Source organism: Solanum verrucosum, unplaced genomic scaffold (genome assembly GCF_900185275.1).
Source record: "Solanum verrucosum unplaced genomic scaffold, falcon-dt-bn FXZP01000049.1, whole genome shotgun sequence".
NCBI lineage: Eukaryota > Viridiplantae > Streptophyta > Magnoliopsida > Solanales > Solanaceae > Solanum > Solanum verrucosum.
The window spans coordinates 1,176,735-1,187,147 of record NW_026020221.1 but is presented as its reverse complement, the minus strand read 5'-3'; the positions used below and the strand labels follow the sequence as shown (position 1 = coordinate 1,187,147).

At 35.3% G+C, this 10,413-nt stretch overlaps 1 protein-coding gene across 3 annotated transcripts in view; it reads right to left on the bottom strand.

The window, feature by feature from the left end:
* LOC125831646 (uncharacterized) overlaps positions 1 to 10,413 on the bottom strand; it is an 831,707-nt gene that overhangs the window by 152,399 nt on the left and 668,895 nt on the right. The window lies entirely within an intron of this gene.

Genomic DNA, 10,413 nt, shown 5'->3' with positions numbered 1-10,413 from the left:
GTCACGACCCAAATACTAGGTGTGATGACACCTGTTTTATACCACCAAGGCATGTTCGACTAATCAAACAAAATAAAGGACTAGACAATACATGCACATGTGCAAAAAACATAACTCAAATACCCCTAAAACCTAGTGTCACGTGTACAAGCCTCTAAGTATTACAACAGATTCAAAAGAAATACAAGTCTGAATGTCTCCGTTTCTAGAATAGAAAAAGGAAATAATGAAAGAGTAAGTGATTCTTCCAGGGAGACAAGCAACTACCTCACGAACTCCAAAAGAAATCCTTGGACGAAGATGATAAGGGGTAATCAAAACGATTCGGACTTGTAACCTACACAAGTATAGAAAGCAAGGGAGTGAGTACCAAACAACAATGGTACTTAACAAGCATCTCTAGCAGACCTAAGTAAAGCAATATTGAACACAAGTACTCCAACACACCATCTGAACCTCCTCATACTTCAACCTGCATAAAAATCAGACCAGCCCCATCCTAACAATTTATTTATAAGAGAATAACACAATAAAATTATGCATCGTAATTCACATATATATTAGAATATCTATAGCATCAACATCACACTTCATATCCAAATACCCATTAACATAACAACTCCCTCATTAATTCCATAAATGATAATGATTCGAGAATGTGGTGCAATGCATATGTTATATAACGTGATGCATGGATGTCCTGTTAATACACACCAGCTGCACAAATATAATGGGACACATGGAGGGTATATAAGCCCAAGCGTCAAAACATTCACCGGTCGGGACCCATAAGGGACGTATTAGTCCATGCATCCACCGGAATCATTTTCCATCAACATAAATATAACTCACCAAAACCATTTCCCATCGGTATAAATATCACTCACCGGAATCATTTTTCATTGGCATAAATATCACTTGCCGAAACAATTTTTCATTGACCATTTGGAAACTTGGTCAAAATTGACCAAAAAGTTATCCTCGGAGGCTATGGGTAAATCTGATTTTTATAGAAAGACATGATACCCAAAGATTTAGGAATGCACACGTGAAATTTCTTTGAAAAATGAGTTAGAAATCATCATCAAAAGCCCAAAACACAAGATTAAAGTTCATGAGAAAACCTCCTAATAACCGAGGCTAAGACCCTGACTCAAATATAAAATATTTCTTGAAAAATATCTTACCCATGATTAGGGAAGTTCATATGATGTTTCATTGAAAATGGAGTTAAAATCAACTTTCAAATCCTCAATTTATTAAACCTCAACTTTACCGGGAAACCCCTAATTTCTGAAGCTTATACACGGTTAATATGATGAAAATAATTGATAAAAGTTTATGCCAAAATTAGTTTACCCACAATATAAGGATCCATAATATATATTTGTCATAAAAAAAATGAGCCCAAATTGATAAAACCCCAATCCCCCCCCCCCCCCCCCCCCCGAGAAATACATGAATAAGGAAAGAAACCAGATGAAGAAATCATGAGAGAATGTCGAAATGAGGATTGGATACCAATCCCCATATTAAATCAAGAAGAATACAACAAGAATGACTCCATTCCGAGCTCTGGAACTCCCAATATGCTCAAATTACCAAATGAACATGGTCTGAACAACAATATTTACACCAGCAACTTAAATTTTCATTAAAAGAGTCGTAACTTCTTTGTACGATAGAGACATGACACGATTCTTTTACCTAAATGTCTTAAATAATGATACGCACCTGCTTGTTCAATCAAAACTCAAATTTGTGTTCGTTTGCCTAGTTAAATATCATTTATGTTGGGTAAATAATTATTTTACATATCACGATAAAAGTACGATCTTGGCTTAGTGAAATGCACCAAACTTTGCAGATCAATCCTATAATTCATTCTTAAACTTTCAGAAGTTTCAGAATAATTTTTTGATCTTTAAAACTAATTACGAACCTTTTGGTTGACACAAATTGCTCAAACACCACCAAAGCACCCATAAAACTTAGAAACTCACACAGAACTCATCGGGAACCTCCTGAACACAAACCAAATATGCTACTAGTTTGGAAATAATATTTCAGACTCAATGAAATCATCAAAACACCAAAACAAGGTCACCTTAACCCAATGCTGACCAAAGTCAATTTTAACTTAAGAATCTCCAAATTTTCAAATAAGGACATTGAACTCATCCAATAGCATCGGGAATCGAACCAAACCTTCAAGTAGCTAACAAAACTGTCGAAATTCCATTCTGAACTTGCTATCACCAAATGTGCACTTTGATCAACTATCTTTTTCTTTCAACTTTCAAAACACAAAAAACTCTTCCAAAACTCATTTAAATACCTCCGAACCTGAGTCAATAGTTCTACTAACCAAAAAGTCACGTTCTAGAGCTGATGGTGCTGACGAAAGTTTATTCCAAGACTCAAAACTCCAATTATTGACTAAAATCAACTATTTGACCTTAAGGCTTCAAAAACTCCAAAACTTCCAAAAAATACTCATTTTTACGATCCGATTTCCAATTAACGTCATAAACTGCTAAAACACAATTCGGGGCAACTATCAAGAGGGAAAAATGGCAATTTTCTTGAAAAATTCAAAAATGACCTTTAGGATTATTACACTTAACTCGAGATCAGACTAATTTGTCTATATTTCCCTTAATCTATCACTGAGTTGTTTATTAAAAATAACCCTGGCAACAGTGGAACATCCAGAGAGTAATATCTATAATTCAATCATAATTGTATATTAACATGAGGTCATTGTAGGAATCTATACACTTTAAATCTTGGATTCGCCTTACATTCAACACATTATCTAAACTAAATATAATTCTCTCTCGATATATGCCTTGAGAAGGGCCATATAACGAAGTATTTGAATCAATACAAATGAGACCAAATTAACGACATTACATAGTAAGAGGAGGATCTTTCTCTTCTTCATTCAGGACGAAACTAAATTCCTTGAACAATGAGGCCACATTTTCTATCGAATCTCCATCAGTTTCACTTCAACGTTTCCTTCTTCTCCTATATCGCTGAAAAAGTTTCCAATTTTTTAGTTCCATCCATCACCTCTTTCCAAGGGTAGCTTCACTCTAGGTCCCCGTCCTGAACACCTAAAAACTTTAGCTCGTTTCTCTATATAATGGTCATTCTAATAATCATTGAATCTAACAACTCCACTAGCACTTCTAAGTTGATAAAAGTTATCTTCCAGTTTGAAAACTAGATGAGAAACATATTTGGTTCTTTTCGATAATATTCTAGTTCCCATTTTGCCTCAAATATCGAACCAATAGACCAAATTTAGTTTAGTCACTTTTGAGAATCTACAAAAAACTACACCATGCTCAATATCTATATTGAATAAAGTAATATCTTTCAAAAATTTGAGTACGTTGAATGGGATCACGAAAATATAAAGCCCGGAGTCTGGATGAGATAATGGGGAATAAACTAGTGGTCTCCATATATGAACTTGGGAAATCCTCCCCTCATGAGCTAGCTTTTGGGGTAGAGTTAGGCCTAAGTGTCATATCTTTCCATGGTATAAGAGCCAGGTCCATCCCCATTTGGGCACCCAGTCCACGCTCTAGTCGGGCTTGGGCGTGAAGGGGTGTAAAGTGGGTAAAAGTCTCACATTGGTTGGGGAATGGACTAGTGGTCTCCTTATACGGACATGGGGAATCTTCCACTCATGATCTAGATTTTGGGATTGAGTTAGGCCGAAGTGCCATATATTTACATGGTATTAGAGCCAGGTTCATCCCCGTTTGGACTCTCGGTCCACACTCCAGTCGGGCATGGGCGTAAATTAGAGTGGACAAAAGTCTCACATTGGTTGGGGAACGAACTAGTGGTCTCGTTATATGGACCTGGAAAATCCCACCCCCTATCATGAGCTAGATTTTAGGGTTGAGTTAGGCATAGGTGCCATATCTTTACAATAACCATTCCCAATATTTTGGTGTATCACCCAATGCAATGCCAAGTTCTCGTGTTGTGATCCTAAAAAATTTCTTACCCGTCTTCTTATCTAACGAAAAGCTCTGTTTGAAAAATCAAATCAAACATAAAACATTAGGATTCAAAACAAACCAAAAAGGCTGAAAAAGGGACCTACCCTATATAATGGATGGGTTAGGCTGGCCTATTCTTACTGTGCCTGATTGGGCTCATAACGGACCAATTCCACTCACTTGACATGACTAGCTACAATAGGACGCAAATTCCACCATACACACTGTGGTGGAGTCAAAAATCTTACTAAGCGGTGTCAAAATATAAAATGGTCAACACACATAAAGTATAAGGGGAGTCAACATATAGTATATACAATTGACACCCCTTAGTATAAAATGGCTTCGCCACTGCATAGACTCACCCATAGACCATATCTTTATTGATATCCAATACCCAAATTAGTTAGTTTATCTTTTGAATAATATTGCTTTCCAAAGTTTTAGATATAGAGAACAAAAAAGGCTAATATATAACCATGGAACAAATTTTCCACTGCATTTTAATTCAACATTAACAATTTACTAGCTTTTACACCAAAATACTTGGAATTCACAAAGAATAATAATAACAGAAAGTAGACTTGTTCAAGTACAAATGTATATATAGTAGTTTCAAAATATCTCACGCCCGTACTTGATCCCGAGAAAAATTCCTTATATTGTTTGTGTCTACCCCATTTTACTAGCAGTGGAGACAATTCTTCACGTGTTGCCCCATTTCATTGGCAGTAGTTTCCTTATACATCTTTAGCAGATAGCATCTTTTTGTCTCATTTGGAATTTGAATGCCTTAATAGCGAAAGCAAATGTGAAGCCAAAAACAACGGTGTACCTGACAAACACAACTGCAACTATTGGAAGAAAATCATGCTTGAAGCTGAAGTAGTGTCTCAAGAATTTTCCATGTTCATCATCAATAGATTTATTCTGGAGATCTCCAAAATGTGATATAACCAAACCATACAAGGTCCATGAAATAGGACAACATCAATAGTACCTTCTCCACTATATGGTATAATGTTGTTTTTTTAATGAAAACAAAAAAAATACAGCTAATGTGTCATTTCCGAACTCTAAATCAATTTTGATGCAACAAAACATGGAGTGTTTGAAGAACTTATAGGTCGTGGAACGAAAAATCCTGAGAAAATATTCCATACGCCATAGAAGAAGAAGTCGATAATATGAGAAACACTTACATTCGAGGTAACAACAACGGTCATCATACCGTAGAAAGTGAAGTACAAAAGGGTGAAAAACAGGACGGGCAAGTACCAAAAGAACGTTGTGACTGTCTATTTAAATCTAATAATAGCATACATAATGGCACCATAGAAAATAACTTACATAAAGACATAGGTGATTTCAATGAAAATTTGCAAGATAGAAAAATTAAGTAAATTTAGACATTTCACCTAATTGACGAGGTATGAACTTTTCCTACTATATAACGATAAGACCTATCCATCAAGGTGACTTTACTGTTATAGAAGGGCAAAACTCTGTTACTTTAATATGACATAAATTAGTTTTATGTCTTCTACTGTTAGAGTGAATTACATTCAGTTACTTAAATGTGGCAATTTATAGTGGGAAATATGAGTAATCAAATGAGAAATTAACTCAAGATTGGCTTATAAGAAATTGAACTCTATGATCACTTGTCCAAAGAGATAGGGTATGGCAGAATACAATCCAAGTTGTTCGATTGTAGCATTGTTTATTTTACATATTCTAGGCATAACTTTGCACAAGAGAACTCAACTTAGTATTTGGTCATATGAATTTAAAAAAGGAAAGTTGTCCTTCACTTAGACAACTTACCTCAAAGTATTTGGTCAAATGGCAAGAATGGCGGCCCAATGGACCAATATATATCCCTTGTCCTCCTCGTTTCATTAGAAAAAGCTGCAAAGTGATGTTTATATTAGTATTTGATGACAAAAGTCTAGGAAAAACAATGAACAACTTGATTGAGTTAAAAAAATAACAGATTCAGCTCATCAAAGGCTTCTAAAATTGTTGAAAAGTTATTCAAAAGAAACTTGACCAAGTCTTTAGGACTTTGTTAGTTAGTTTCCTTTATCTTAGCAAGTTAAAGGAAATTAGTAGCTAATTAGTAACTATTGGGTTATTGGACCTAGATTTTAGTGTTTTCAGTTTTTTGGTAAGTCTATTTATAGGCAGGTATTGTTGCTTTTACTAATTAATCAGATTCAAAGAAGTTTGCAGTAATTTGTTATCTCATTTGCTCTCTTTCTGTTCATTTTTCTTTTTGATTATCTTTTTCTTTCCAACAAATCTGATATCAGAGCAAGGTTCCTTTCTGGAAGTTGAGTGAATTGTGAGGAAAAATGGCAGTAAATGGTATTCATCATCTTTCCAACAATGCATGCCAATTTTAGTGGTGAAAAGTATGAGTTTTGGAGTATCAAAATGAAAACTCTTTGCAAATGACTAGGAGTTTAAGAGTTGGTTGCAGCAGGCTTTGTGGATCAATCAGACTGTGACGAAGAGACGGAAAATTAAAGAGATCAAAAAGAAGGATGCCAAAGCGCTATTCCTAATTCAACAAGTAGTCCATGACACAATATTTTCAAGAATTGTAGCAGCAACTACATCTTCACAGGCATGGAAGATTTTGAAGAAGGAATTTCAAGGTTCAGCTAAGGTGATTACGGTAAAATTACAGACTTGCTATCATGACTTTGAAACTCTTTCTATGAAAAGTAATGAATCTGTTCAAACTTATTTTTCTACTAGTTTTTCTCTTGTTAATCAAATAAAGTCTTATGGTGAAAATATATTTGAAGAAACTGTTATAGAAAAAGTTTTAAGGAGTCTTACTCCAAAGTTTGAACATCTTGTTTCTGGGATTGAGGAATATCATGACTTAACTGATTATACGTTGGATGAACTAACGAGTTATTTTCAAGCTCTTGAAGAGAGACTCCTAAGGTCACATGAATTTTTTTGAAGAAAAGGCATTTCAAGTGAAGGGGAAGCCCACTCATCAGATAGATAAGCTGGAAAACTTTGCAAATCGTGGAAGAGGCAGAGGTGGTTTTCGACGAAGAGGCCAAGGAAGAAACCAATATAGAGGAGGTTCAAATGAAGAGAAGCATACTAGGATGTTTATGTCCAACTATTGCAGAAAATCAAGTCATAAAGAAGCTTATTGTTGGCAAAAGCAGAAGGATGACAATAACCAAGCAGGCTTTGTAGAGAAAAATGAAGATGATAGTAAGTTGTTCATGTCCTTTTACTGTGAAAAAAGAAACTCCAAATGATTTCTGGTTTTTGGATAGTGGTTGTTCAAATCATATGTCTGGAACAAGATCATTGTTCAAGGAGCTTGATCAGTCCAAAAAATCAGACGTAAGGCTAGGAGACAACAAAAAGATTCAGGTTGAAGGCAAAGGTACTGTTAGCATTATGACATGCCAAGGTAATGCTAAGATTTTAGAAGATGTGATGTTTGTTCCTAGTCTGTCTCATAATTTGGTTGGCATTGGACAACCAATGACTAGCAGATACTTAATTTATTTTGTCAATGGTATTTGCACTATTAAAAATAACAAATCTGGGAAAACCATTGCTAAAGTTTCAATGGCTAACATGTCTCCTTTAGAAGTTTCAATGGTTGAGATTTGTACTATGGTAGCTAGTGGAGATAATGAAACTAGACTATGTCATTTGTGTTATGGGCATTTAAATGTTAATGGATTGAAGTTATTGAGCCAAATGAAAATGGTTTTTGGGTTGCCAAAAGTTGAGAATCTTGATTTTTGTGAAAGTTGTGTTTATGGAAAACAAAGTAAAAAGTGTTTTCCTGTAGGCAAGTCTTGGAGAGCTTCTATTTGTTTTGAGCTAGTACATATTTATTTGTGTGGTCCTATGAGTGTGGAGTCCTTAGGGGGAAGTCGATACTTTCTATTTTTTACTGATGATAATAGTTGTATGAGTTGGATATATTTCTTGAAATTTAAATATGAAACTTTTGATAATTTCCAGAAATTTAAATATTTTGTTGAGAGGCAAACTGTATGTAGACTAAAAACTCTTCGGACATATAGATGTGGTGAGTTTATGTCAAAAGAATTCAGTTCCTTTTGTGTAGGAAAATGGAATACAAAGAGAACTCACATCACTTTATACACTAGAGAAAAATGGTATAGGAGAACGAAAGAACCACACAATTATCGAGATGGGTAAAATCATGATGGAAGGTAGAGGTGTGCTGAAGTGTTTTTAGGTTGAAACTGTTGCCACTGCTGTCTATTTGCTAAATATTTCTCCCACTAAGACAATGTTTAATCAAACAACATATGAAGCTTGGAGAGGTAACAAGTCCAAGGTAAGGTTGTATAACTTATGCCTTGATAAATTCACAAGCTCGACGTAAGCTTGAAGAATGTGAAAATGTATTTTTGTAGGATATAGCACACAATCCAACGCTTAAGTTATATAATCCAGTGATTGGGAAAATTACGGTCAATAGAAATGTGGTGTTTAATAAAGATGCAAGTTGGAACTTTAATTCCACAAATGAAAGTTCAAACATTCAATTGTTTCCTTCTGACGATATTGTTGATCAAGAGTATGTAGCAGATCCTTTTTTGGTTGGTCCATTGACTACCTCATCGATTGCACCAGTAACTTCTCCAATATTGGAAAAACCTTTCGCTGAGCCAACTCCATTTAGAAGATCAACAAGAGATAGGAAACAAAAACCTAGATATGCTAACATTACATCTTGTACTTTTGCTTTACTTGTTTGAGATCCTACTTTCTTTGAAGATGCTGAAAAAGAAGATAAATGGTGCAAGGGTATGGAAGAGGAGTTGATAGCTATTCAAAAGAATCAAACCTGGGACTTGGTAAATTTTCCACAAGGAAAGAAAGCCAATGGGCTCAAATGGGTGTTTAGAACCAAGTATCATGCAGATGGCAGCATTCAAAAACACAAGTCAAGGCTCATCACGAAGGGTTATTCCCAACAACAAGATATTGACTTCGACGAAACTTTTTCTCCTATTTCCCGATTTGAAACAATGAGAACTTTCTTAGCCCTGGCTGCTAAATTAAATTCGCTAGTGTACCAATTTGATGTTAATCCGCCTTTATTAATGGTGATTTTGAAGAGGAAGTTTATGTCTCACAACCTGAAGGTTTTGTAGTTAATGGCAAAGAAGATAAGGTTTACAAGTTAAAAAGGCACTTTATGGCTTAAAACAAGCGTCGCGAGCATGGTACTTCAAAATTTATTCTTATTTCCAGGAGAGTGGCTTCCATAGGAGCAACAATGAGCCTACTTTTTATATAAAAGGATGAGGCAAAAATGTTTTTCTAGTTGTACGTCTTTTTGTTGACGATATGATATATACGGGTTCGAGTGAGTCTATCGTCACTGAATTTAAAGACTGCATGATGAAGAATTTTGAGATGTCTGATTTGGGTCTACTGCATTATTTTCTTGGTCTTGAGCTGAAACACGGAGTTGTTGGCATATTTCTTTCACAAAGAAAATATGCAACCGATCTCTTGAAAAGTTCAATATGGTAAATTGCAATGTTGTTGCTACGCCGATGAATATTAATCAGAAGTTGTGTCGTGATTATGGTTCTGAAATGACAAATGCGACTTATTTTAGAAGTTTGGTTGGTGGTTTGAACTACTTGTCTCATACAAGGCCAAACATTTCTTTCTGTGTTGGCGTCATATCGAGATTTATGCACAATCCAAGTAAGCTTCACCCTGACGCTGCAAAGAGAGTATTGAGATATATCGCCGGGACAACAGATCATGGAGTATGGTATCCTAAAGTAACAAATTTCACATTAATTGGCTTTACTGATAGTGACTATATAGGCAACATTGATGATAGAAAGAGCACTTATGGTTTCTTGTTTAATCTTGGATCTGGAACAGTTTCATGGAGTTCAAAGAAACAGGAATTGGTGGCCTTATCAACTTCAAAGGCTGAATATATTGCAGCAACTTCTGCAGCTTGTCAAGAAGTTTGGTTAAGGAGACTTGTTGCTGATTTTAATCAGAAACCAATTGGTGCAACTGAGATTTTTTGTGATAATAGATCTGCTATTGCGATGTCAAAGAAGCCAGCATTCCACACTAGAACAAAGCACATATATATTCGCTATCACATTATTTGAAGTCTTGTTTCTACTGGAGAAATTACTTTGAAGTCTTGTGATACAAATGAGCAAGCAACATATATCATCACGAAGTGACTTCCCCAAGCAAATCACGAGTTCTTCAGAGATCAACTTGGAGTTTGCAGTTTTGAATCAAGTGGGGTGTTGAAAAGTGATTCAAAAGAAACTTGACCAAGTCTTCAGGAGTTTGTTAGTTAGTTTCCTTTATC